Source organism: Pelodiscus sinensis, chromosome 7 (genome assembly GCF_052426305.1).
Source record: "Pelodiscus sinensis isolate ZL-2025 chromosome 7, ASM5242630v1, whole genome shotgun sequence".
In the NCBI taxonomy this organism is placed as follows: domain Eukaryota; kingdom Metazoa; phylum Chordata; order Testudines; family Trionychidae; genus Pelodiscus; species Pelodiscus sinensis.
Window position 1 is genome coordinate 39,012,054 of NC_143058.1, and position 10,624 is coordinate 39,022,677.

General features: G+C 44.2%; 1 protein-coding gene across 1 annotated transcript in view; it reads right to left on the reverse strand.

Annotated features, from left to right (window-relative positions):
- The window catches only part of GALNT3 (polypeptide N-acetylgalactosaminyltransferase 3), a 50,965-nt gene extending 40,548 nt beyond the window's left edge, over nt 1-10,417 (reverse strand). Inside the window, exon 1 of the mRNA XM_075933522.2 lies at nt 10,214-10,417. The gene's annotated coding sequence lies outside the window, so the exon portion shown is untranslated. The remainder of the gene's footprint in view (nt 1-10,213) is intronic.
- Nucleotides 10,418-10,624: the final 207 nt, after the last annotated feature.

Consider the following 10,624-nt stretch of genomic DNA (forward strand, 5'->3'; position numbering starts at 1 on the left):
TGTTCCATTAAGTTGACTATGCATTGTGTGAAGAAATACTTCCTTTTGTTTTAAACCTATTAATTTAATTTGTTGATCCCTAGTTCTTGTGTTAGGAGAAGGAAATAAACTTTTTGTATTTACTTTCTCCATACCAACCATGATTTTGACTGCTATCATATCCCCTTTAATTATCTCTTTTCCAAGATCAAAGGTCCTGTCTTAATTCTGTATCCTTATACAGAAGCTGTTCAATAACCCATATCATTTTTTTCAGTATATTTTCAAATTCCAATGCATTCTTTTAGAAATCTGCATGTGTTCAGGATGTGCGAACACCATTTATTAATATACAGGTACTTCATATTTTCTGTCTTCTTATCTATCTCTTTCCTAATGTTTCTTAACACTGTTACTTTTTCAGACTATCGCTACACGATGGGTGCGTCTAGACTTGCAAGATTTTGTGCAAAAGCGCTTGCTTTTGCGCAAAAACTTGCCAGCTGTCTACACTGGCCGCTTGAATTTGCGCAAGAGCACTGACTTTGTAATGTACAAAATCAGTGCTTCTTGCGCATATACTTTCACGCTCCCGCTCGGGAAAAAGCCCTCTTAGGGCCAGCGTAGACAAGGAAGAACTGTTTTGTGCAAAAAAGCCCCGATGGCTAAAATGGCAATTGGGGTTTTCTTGCGCAAAATCGCATCTAGACTGGCCACGGATGCTTTTGCGCAAAAGCACTTCTTGTGCAAAAGCATCCGTGCCAATCTAGATGCGCTTTTGCGGAAATACTTTTAACGGAAAAACTTTTCCGTTAAAAGTATTTCCGCAAAATCATGCCAGTCTAGACACAGCCATTGAATGGATATTTTCAGAGAACAAGCCACAATGATTCCAAGATTTTAGTTGAGTTCTAACAACTGATTTAGACCCCATCATTTTACGGGTGGAGTTGGGATTATGTTTTTCAATGTGCACTAATCTATATTGAATTTTATCTGCCATTTTGTTGTCAGTCACCCAGTTTTGCAAGATCCTTTTTAACACTTAGCAGCCTATTTGGATTTAACTACTTTGATTAGTTTTATATCATTCGCAAATGTTGCCACGTTGATCCCCTTTTCCAGATAATGTATGGATATGAGGAACAATACTGGTCAAGCACAGGCTCCTGGAGGACACCACTGTTTACCTGTCTTTATTCTGAAAACTGACAATTAATATCTACCCTTTGTTTTCTATTTTTTAACCAGTTACTGATTCATGAGAAGACTTTCTCTCTTATTCCACGACAGCTTACTTTACTTAAGAGCCTTTGGTGAGGGAACTTGTCAGAGGCTTTCTGAAAAACTAAATGAATTATATCCATTGTACCATCCTTATCCACATGCTTGTTGACCCCCTCAAGGAATTCCAGTAGATTGACTCTTCCCTAACAAATCATGCTTATCTATATGTCTAGTAATTAATTCTGTTCTTTACTATAGTTCCAATTTAGGGATCACCTCCGGAGACTTTTTTTTTAATTGGCATATTAGATATCCTCCAGTCATCCTTTTTAGAAGCTGATTTAAATGACAGGTTACAGACTATATATAGTTAGTAGTTTTGCAGTTTCACATTGGAGTTTTCAAAACTGTTAGGTGAATGCCATCTGGCCCTGGTGACTTATTACTATTTCATTTACAAATTTTTTACAAAACCTCCCATGCTGATGCCTCAATTTGGGACAGTTCTTCAGATTTGTCAACTAAAAAGAATGGTTCAGATTTAGGAATTTCCCTCACATCATCAGCTGTTGAAGACCAATGCAAAAAATTCATTTAGTTTCTCTGCAATGGCCTCAGTGTCCTTGAGTGCTCTTTTAGCATCTTGACTGTCCACTGGTCACACTAGTTGTCTAGCAGGCTTACTGCTTCTGATGTACAGGCAGTCCCCGGGTTACGTACAAGATAGGGACTGTAGGTTTGTTCTTAAGTTAAATTGGTATGTAAGTCGGAACTGGTACATATTGTAGGGGAAACTCTAGCCAAACATTTTTTTTAGTTTTGGATAGCATAGGGAAAGGTTAACTCCCCTCTAATGTTTGTTTTGCTGTCTGTTCCCCTGTTCAGAAGATTTCACATCTATTTCTGTCCCTGTGACAAACTCAGGACTAAAGGAGTAACTCATCAAATACCAAACAGCTCTGCACCATGCTTTGAGCTAATAGCTTTATTTCCACACACCACCCAGGGTTCTAGGAGGAGGGTCCTTTTTTTGCTAACACAATGAGGCCAGCACTTTGTTTGTTTTGGTGGAGTCTTTGTTTGCCCAGGGAGCCCAGCATGTATAGGGGGAGGAGGGGCGGAGAGGCTGCTTTTGTCTGCTGTTCCTCAGCCTGTTGCTCAGGGGAGGGGGCAGCCTGTTGCTGGCAGGGGGGGAGGGGGCAGCGGGCGTGGGGAGGCACTTTTCCTCTGCCCGGCAGCTCTGCGGGATCCCTGTCCCTGTGGCCAGCTGCTGCAGGCAGAGGCCAGTTGGAGCCGGCCGAAGAGGAGGAGGAGGTGGATTCTAGGACCCAGGTGAGCGAGCCCCGGGGACGCTGCTGCGCTCCGGGAGCCCGGCATGTTTAGAAGGGAGGAAGGGCAGAGAGGCTGCTTTTGTCTGTTTGGCAGCCTGTTGCTCAGGGGAGGGGGCAGCCTGTTGCTCAGGGGAGGGGGCAGCCTGTTGCTGGCAGGGGGGGGCTAGCGGGCATGGGGAGGCACTTTTCCTCTGCCCGGCAGCTCTGCGGGACCCCAGTCGGAGCCGGCCCGAGGAGGAGGAGGATCCTAGGACCCAGGTGAGCGAGCCCCAGGAATGCTGCTGCGCATGTGCGGGAGTTGCCTCACCCCGTTCGTATCTAGGGATCCGACGTAAGTCGGATCCACGTAAGTCGGGGACTGCCTGTACTTACAGTTATTTGCTTTTATTGTTTGAGTCTTTGCCTACCTTTTCAAATTCTTTTTTGGGCCTCCTAATTATATTTTTACACATTATTTGCCAGAGTTTATGCTCCTTTCTATTTTCCTTACTAGAATTTAACTTCCACTTTTCAAAGGATACCTTTTTGCCTCTCACTGCTTCTTTTACTTTGTTCTTTAGCTATGACTACAATTATTCTGGTCCCCTATTATTTTTAATTTGGGTATACATTTAAGTTAAGCCTCTATGATGGTGGCTATAAACATTTCCCGTAAAGATTGCAGCGATTTAACTTTTGGTATTCTACCTTTCGATTTCTATTTAGCTGACTGCTTCATTTTTTTTGTAATTCACCTTTATGAAATTAAATGCTACCATGGTGGGCTGCTATGGTATTGTTACCCTGTGTAGAGGCAATATGTATAACATGTATATAGGGTATACAAAATGGAGTCTGTGAAACTTCCATTTTGAAGAAGGATGTTTTTACCACAAGTGTAGCTTTCCGCCAAAAGATCAGCAGCATTGCACACGACCCTCTCTATCTGTGCACTCATCTTAAGCCACGTGTACTTATCTCTATAGTGTTGCACCCCTCACCAAAGATGCACTCATCTCTCTAATCATCTGCACACGGCCCTAAATATTGCACTCAGCATGTCAACCCATTTTCCTGCCTCAAGGCCAATAAAAGGTCTGGGCTGAGGAGAGTTCAGGTTCCTCTGGTTCTTTGGATTCCTTAGGTTCCATACCCTTTTGTGTTAGTGTCTATTCAGTATAACATCTTTGGATTAAAAGACTGTGTGAAGCCTTTTGTTTTTGACTCACATACCGCTCACATGTGGAAACATCCCACGTAAGGGTTTTTGGGTTGGAGTCATACTACTTTTGGACCTGGACTTTGTCATCATCCCAATTACGTTCCGGATCGGATGGTTTCGCTGAAGAGCCAACCAGTACCGTACCCAGGGAGAGCCATTATCCTAGATGATCAAAGATCTTTCAGCAGCCCTAGGCCACAAGGCGAGGAACACTGCACCGAGGGATCTCCTCGCTGGTCCTCCTTTGAGGCTTTAAATTATCTAAGAAGTTGCAGAACATGAGCGCTAATCGCCTGACATTTTGTAAAGTATTACCTTTTGTGGATGGGTCTTTTCTATCTTATTTATATCTAGGGATAGGGTGGGTCGTGTTCTTGTTCCTGTTTTTGCTGTTTAAATTTAATACATGGTTTGACCCTAAACCTTGTGTGCCTGATTATTGGGTCATTTAATCACCAGTGATAGAGATACAGATTACCAGGCGTAACTCGCATCTGGTTCAGGGATTATTAACAGCTAGTCAGAGAGAGTCTAATTGTCTTCCAAATTAACGTTATCTTGTTTCCTGGGTAACAATGTCCTCCTCAAACTCGCCCCTCTGCCCGCCCACATGTTACATTTATTTTTGTATTTCAGGACTAGCTGCTTCAAGACGCAGTCAGTTAAGGTGTCAATAAACTTCATCTCTGCACCCCATCCTGAGATGATATATACCCAGTCAATATGGGGATAGATGAAATCCTCCATTAAGTTTTTTTGAAATTTTCATAGTCTCACTAATTTTCCTGAGCATTTCACAATCACTATCACATTGTTGGTCATGCGGTGGGTGAGGTAACCCTACGGCTATACTCTTATTTTCATGTCTCCCACATTATGTCCATAATATTCAAGTTCACATTTTTTTCAATTCACAGTACAAACCATCTGCTTGTTTCCCTTTTTAGTTTCTTATAACTTTTCAAATAAGTTACATTTGGGTTGAAACTGTTTGGCCTTAGGTCAAAAGCTTCTTTTGAAGTAACAACAAAATTCAGCCAGCCATTTTGGTCTCTGTATACAATACTCACACTTGTCCAATATGTTCCAATTGAAATGTTGTCCATCTATAAGTTAAAAATGGCTAACAATTTTGTTGAAAATGCCTTCTTAATAAATTACCATTAAAGGACTGGACTGTACCTCAAGGAGTTTAGTTCAAGTATTTTGAAGTTAAAAACACCGACATATTTGTATACATACACAGTGCTGCACCCTTTCACACATCCAAATTCCCTCTCAGAGCCCACACAACCTCCTGCACCTGAACTCTTTCCCAGAGCTTGTACCCTGCACCCTTGTCCCACTCCCCAACCTCTGCTCCAATCTGGTGAAATTTTGTGAGAGTGACAGAGAGGAGGTAGATGGATTGAGCGCCGGGTGGGGCCTTGGAGAAGTGGTGGGATGGGGCATGGCCTCAAGGAAAGAGATCGGAGGGCTTTTGGGTTTGCCTGACTAAACAGTTGGCAATCCTACTGGACTGGAAGCCCTTGCTGTGTCGGAGAAGCGTACACACCACTGCAGCTAACAGCTCGCTGGGCACTATCTGGCACAGGCACACAACCACCCAAATGTCAGGCAGACTGCACAGCTTTTACATGTTGTCAGTACACTGACAGTTCTGTACTGGAGCCCAGAATTGCTGTCAGTGGGCCAGCCAGCCACCATGCATGGTGCCATGACAGTTAGGGAGGTTGCACTAACCTCAATAACTCATTAAATCAATTATATACTTGGCCTAAGTTACCTAAAAATATCCTTTGGATTATCGCTAAGTAAGTTGTTTTTCTTAGTAGTGTAATGCTTAAGGTAATATAGAGCGTAACATTAAAATTAAAAATGTAACAAATGTTGGCCCACCGACTATGCAAAATATTATAAATACATTAGGAGACTTGAAGATAACTGTAAATACCATACTGTGGATTTGTCATGTTTTATACCACAGATGTTGCAATAATCATTTTTCATTTTATTAAATTATTTGTAAAAGCATGTAATGATTATAGTTATACAAAATGTTTAAAACAAAACTTTGTAGTTGGGGAGTTTCAATTGTGTGGACGTGTAAGTTTACCTCATAATAACAATTTTTGTAAACCAAATCAACTCTGTTATTGTTATGAGCTGAGTGAAACTGAATTAAGTTGGATGGATGTCCAACACAACTGTAAGGATAAATTAACCACAAATCCCTGCCTATGGTAAAAGGATCATGTGAATGTCTTGTTCTGCTCATTCCGTCTGAGATTATGTCTACTCTCAAATTGCTAGTGACACAGCTGCAGCAGTGTTTCAATGTAGACACTTACTATAATGACAGGAAAGGTTCTTTCTTCACCCTAGTTCAGTAATAGATTCACTTAAAATGCCATAGCAGCAGTTCATTACCTGTGCTGACCAGAAATAAACCAACTTAATTTTGTAATAGACCAAGGCTTTGTCTACACTGCGACAGTTTGGCAACAAAAGCACTGTGGACATACAAAAATCAGCAAAAGTGAAAACTGGTCAAACTGGTTTATTTTTTCTGACTCCTGTTGTTGACATTTCATGGCCACATTGCTTAGCTCTATCTGTCAACAGGGGAGCTAGCAATGTGGATAGATATCCCACAGTGCAGTGCAGTGGAAAGGCAGAGCTGATTCTTGTGCTTCTTGGGATTTCCTCTGAGTTGTGAGCTCTCTGTGCTGAGGAATCAGTGTTTCTATATCGTGTTGCCAATTTTTCCCAGGCCAGTGCTAAAAATTTCCCAAATCTGATGAAAAATTCCCAGATTATTTTTTATATGTTATAAAGGTTACATTCATAGCTACACTAGTATCAATATATTTTAAGTACTCCTCACACTCTAGACCAGTATACATTTCATTAATTTTGATAAAATTAGAAGGATGCGACACATTAACTTTCATTAATTCACCTTTTAGGAAATGTGGTTTTAAGTAATTTGTTGCAATTACTTTGAAAAGTTTCACTGACTCTGGTTTAATGCAATGAATGAGTGGAGATTTGCTTTGAAAGAAAGCACTGAATTTGTTCATGTAATCCAAAACATATTTCAAAAATAGTAGGTAGGCTTTAAGTTCTGGATTACACATTGCATCATATATTTATTTTGCTTTTGGACTTTTTTGATCAACACATTTAAGTTGTATATAGTTAAACAGGGCATCCCACAACACTAATATTCTATTTACACAAGGTTTTACAGCTAACCACCTTGTTTGACTTGGTTTTAACATAGATAACTTTAAATGGAGAAAATATTCAATCATCTCCTCAAATTCTTCTTTCTTTTTAACACTATGTGCTGGATAGTTAGTGATATTTGTTATAAACTGCTCTACAAAATCAGGCAAAACTGTAGAAGCTGAACTTGATATCAGGGCTGATATATGGCAAATACATCTGAGCAAAAATATATTTGGAACATCCTCTTTAAGTTTAGAGAAAAAGGAATTCTTTGCTCCTATCATCACATTTGCACCATCACAAGCAACACCCAAAATATTATTCAATGGGATTTTTTTTTGAACATTGACTCCTTGAATTTAGTATAAATGCCTTCCGCTGTACAATTTTTAGCATGAAGTTCCATGAGTTCTAATAATTGACAGGCAACCCTATTGACCAATTGAGAGCAGTTGATAAATCTGAATCATCCTCAAAATTTTATTCCAAAGGAACGACAAAATGAACAGAAATTTAAATTTTACTGAACATTTCCCAGGATTTAACAGATTTTCAAGAAAATTCCCAATTTCCCATTTTGACCAAAAATTCCCAATTTCCCATTTTACTCAAAAATTCCCAGAATTTGGGAAATTTCCCAGGATATAGAAACACTTTGAGGAATGCCAAAGCAGCACAGTAATCTCTCTAGCCCTCTGCCTGCTGCTGCTATGTTTCTATCAGGGCAGAATGAAAGCATTCTAATGATTTGCTCTTTGCTTGTTCTCCAAACAGAGCAGCTCAATCAGCTGTCACATACTTCCTAGAGATTTGGAAGGGAAGGTGCATGCTGCCGGGCAGCAGAGATCACAAAAATTGAGCACAGCCATCAGGGCAGGCATTGTGGGATACTGGCCAGTTCTCTCGACAAAACAAACAACAGAGTCCACACTGGCTCTTTGTTGACAATAAAGGGAGGGAAAAGACAAAAGTCTCTCACAGGGCTGGAAGTTTTTTGTCACCAAAACTGGGTGTTATTCCTGACAAAAGTCACAGTGCAGTGTAAATGCTCGCACTGCTTTGTTACCAAAAGGCTTTGTTTTTGGTGACAAAATGTACCCGTGTAGACAAGGCCCACACCTTTATCTGCCTCTCTGAGCGATGATAGGTGGGTAGACTGGGGGTTAGAGTCTGCATCTCTCAGTGGTATGGAGTTTTCACAGCCATGAAAGACAAGCTGTGCTGATGTAAGTTTTCTGTAGACCTGCTCTGAAGCATCTGGCATTAGCCACTCAGAAGATAGGTTACAGGGCTAGATGGACCATGGGTCTACCCTGTATGGACATTTATATGTAACACATCTAGAATTTTTGGACTGTTTGGGAGGAGGGGCTTTGCTGAGTATTGTCTCAGATAACTGTTGCGAATGAAAGATTGGAAATTAGTAGAATCGAAAGATGCTGAGGACAAGAACAAAAGGCAGAGGCCAGGATTTAAAATCTCATGTAATCAATTAACCGGTTAAATGTTCTTTATAGCCATTTAACCACTTACACAGGGTGAGCGGGGGACTGCTCTGGCTGGACTGCCACAGGCAGAGGCTGCTCTGGTGAGACTGGTGCACCCCCCACCACCCTTGGCGGCAGGCTGCTCTGGATAGCCTGGGGGTCTGTGGCAGGCAGGAGGCTGGCCCATCCATGCCACCAGTTAACCATTGTCATCCCTAGCAGAGCCAAAAGGTGAGAAAGTTAAACACTGGCTCCTGAGCACAGTATGACTCTGGAAAAAGATATACAGCACGTTCTCTAGGTCTAGTATTGCCCAGAGTGGCTTGATGCGGTAAGCTAAGTAATTGGACATTTTGTTTTTTGTTCCTGCTACATTCAAAGAAGGAAGATTTTGTACATTCCTATAAACAAGACTACATAAAACGAAGACTCCATCCATTTCCACTTTTAACTGGAGCATCCCCAAAAGTGGCACCACTTGGGGGTGAGGAGGCTGAGCAAATACCCTCTCCCCTCACCAAAGGTTTTTGCACTTGCTTCAAGTTCTGTAGACCAGAGACTGGTTGGGCCAGAACCTGACCACTTTTAAGAGCAGCTGCAATACTTAAACAGTACGGCTGCTGTCAGAAAGGTCTGAAGTGCTACGTCAGTCTATATGATCACTTCATTACTGAAATGCCATCTGGCTGGCTGTCCAGAGAAATGGAATGGCCAGGCCAAATATCAGGGAGTGGCATCTCTCAAATTTGTCCTGACACAAGATGGAGGAACATTATAACTTAGTACACAAGGAATCTATTCCTGTACAGCAGTCTATAGCACTGAATAGGAAAGTCTGCCAGGAACTCAACTCCTGGTGGCACTGGCTCATGCACTGCTGGATAAGAATGAGACTACCTAGTAGATGGAGAAATATGGTGGCATCCTGCTGGGCCAAGGATGGAGAAGAGAAGAGACCAGAACAGCTCACATGGGCAGGCAGGAACCAGAATTTACACCTCCCTTCATGTATCTCAGCAGTTCCAAACCTTTTCCAGATGGGGACTCATTTTGACAATTCAGGAAGACTTGGTGACCCAAGGCAATTCAAAAAATGGAGGAAGGAGGGGAGACAGAGACACCTGGGGAGACACTTGGTGTGCCTTTTGAAATGTAATGGCCCATATTTGGGTCCCGACCCATAGGTTGGGAAACCCTCTAAACTGGTGCCACTGGTTTTCCCAGGGCCCTGAACTGTGACTAATCACGTCGATTAGATTAAAAGGCAGCAGCGCTCTACTGAGGAGCAAACAAGCTGCAGACAGCACCTGAAGGGACTAGCCAACACGGCAGGATACGCCTCCTTTAGTCAACAGGGGTGTTTGCGGAGCGGCCGGATAATGGCTAGCGTTTCCTGGAGACTTGTTTGCCTTTGCCAGCCGCTCGCTTCTACTTCCCAAGCAGCCTTTGGCAATTGCTTGGCTTTGCACCTCCCCGGGAGCGGGCACACGCCCGGCCCTAGCCAGCGCTGGGCTGCGCTCGAGCGGGCAGGCGAATCCGACCCTGGGCCTCTGCCAGCCCCACATGGGGCACCGCGCCTCCCTGGCGGGGCCACGGCCCGAGAACCGGCCACAGCCGCGAGGGGCCAGGCTGGCGGGCGGGGCGGCCACCTCAAGAGGGCTCCGCAGCTGCAGCCGGGGCGCCCGCCTGCCGGCCCCTCACACTGCCCGCCCCCGAGATGGCGCCGGCGCCCCCCAGCGGCCGGGGCAGCTCACCTCTAGTGGCGGGAAGACGCGGAGCAGGCGCCCGGACTCTCCTCAGCTCGCCTCCAGCCGGCGGAGCCGCTGCTGCGTCCACGGCCACGTCCAGGTGAGCTCCGGGGGCTGGGGCGCGCACTGCGCCTGCGCGCCGGCCCCGCCCCCAGCCTTACCTAGCCGCCCAGGTAGGTGCGCGGAGCGGCGAGCCTGAGCGCAGCTCGCGTGTGGCAGTCGCGTGCGAGACTCGCTGGCCGCGGTTCCTGGGCTCCTTCGCCTCTGCTGCTGCCGCCAGCAAAGCTGCTCCGGGACGCCGACAGCCTCCGGCGCGATCGAGACACGCACCTGGCTTCCCCTCTCCCAGGTCTCCAGCGGGCGAGCTCCCCTGGCCCAGCTTAGGGCGGTAGAATAAGCTCTGGGGAGCTCTCATCT